The sequence below is a fragment of the Camelina sativa genome, chromosome 5 (genome assembly GCF_000633955.1).
Source record: "Camelina sativa cultivar DH55 chromosome 5, Cs, whole genome shotgun sequence".
Lineage (NCBI taxonomy): Eukaryota > Viridiplantae > Streptophyta > Magnoliopsida > Brassicales > Brassicaceae > Camelina > Camelina sativa.
This window is the reverse complement of record NC_025689.1, coordinates 8,323,587-8,324,039: the sequence shown is the minus strand read 5'-3', so window position 1 is coordinate 8,324,039 and position 453 is coordinate 8,323,587.

Genomic DNA, 453 nt, shown 5'->3' with positions numbered 1-453 from the left:
ACTTTTTCTTCATCTGCAACTTCCTGAGACTCTGCAATCTTCTGTTCCTCAATGGCTTTGAGAGCAAATGATTTCTCATTTATCTTTTCCTTCTTCTTCAGCTGTATCTCAAATGCCTGCATCATCCCAACCACTTGATTGTACTTGAGCTCATCAGAATTCAGTGAAACATCAATAGCAGACCTGTGTGGTTGAAACTTATCTGGCAGACTCCTGAGGAATTTCTTCACCAGCTTCTTGTCCTTGTAGCGTTTACCCAAAACTACAACTTCTTGTGCAATACCACTCAGACGACAGCTGTAATCAGCAATTGACTCAGTTTCTGTCATGTGCAAGTTTTCAAAATCTGAAGCGAGGTTGTCCAGCCTTGTACGTTTGACCCTACTTGTGCCTTCAAACGTGACTACCAGAATGTCCCATGCTTCCTTGGCAGCTTCACACCCTTGAACTTGA